At 33.0% G+C, this 763-nt stretch overlaps 1 protein-coding gene across 1 annotated transcript in view; it reads left to right on the plus strand.

Annotated features, from left to right (window-relative positions):
- Window positions 1–763, plus strand: part of LOC106872193 (uncharacterized) — a 37,824-nt gene that overhangs the window by 2,698 nt on the left and 34,363 nt on the right. The window lies entirely within an intron of this gene.

Below are 763 nucleotides of genomic sequence, written 5' to 3' on the forward strand. Positions count from 1 at the left end.
TTTTTCTGTTGCTGTACTTTTTTCTGTTGCTGTACTTTTTTCTGTTGCTGTACTTTTTTCTGTTGCTGTACTTTTTTCTGTTGCTGTACTTTTTTCTGTTGCTGTACATCTTTCTGTTGCTGTACTTTTTTCTGTTGCTGTACTTTTTTCTGTTGCTGTACTTTTTTCTGTTGCTGTACTTTTTTCTGTTGCTGTTCTTGCTGTTCATGTCGTTGCCGTCATCATTGATTTTGTTGTTATTTTAGTTGTTGTTCTTGTTGTCATCGTTCTTGTTTGTTGTTGCTGTTTTTGTTGATGTTGTTGTCATTGTCATTCAAGTGGTTGTTGTTGTTGTTTTAACAGCAAATGGTGAACGAAATGGATTGTTGCTTACCAGTAAATCAATCACTGGTTCACTGTATTTAGGATGCAAAGATCGAAAAATTGTGGGGTGTATTTACAACCCGCTGCAGAGCAAATATAAAAATGAACAATGCTAAAAACACAGCATTTCTTTTTTGTTTTTTCGCTTTTCTCAAAATGTATATTTTCCCTTCCTCCCCTACTTGAATTCACAAATTTATTTGTTTGTACATGTGTGTGTGTGTGTGTGTGTGTGTAGATACTTATGTGTGTGTGTGTGTGTTTATATATATATATATAGATATAGATATAGATATAGATATACACATAGATATACACACACACACATATATATATATGTATGTATGCGTGTATATATATATGTATATATGTGAGAGAGAGAGAGAGAGAGAGAGAGAGA

This window comes from Octopus bimaculoides, chromosome 9, assembly GCF_001194135.2.
Source record: "Octopus bimaculoides isolate UCB-OBI-ISO-001 chromosome 9, ASM119413v2, whole genome shotgun sequence".
In the NCBI taxonomy this organism is placed as follows: Eukaryota; Metazoa; Mollusca; class Cephalopoda; order Octopoda; family Octopodidae; genus Octopus; species Octopus bimaculoides.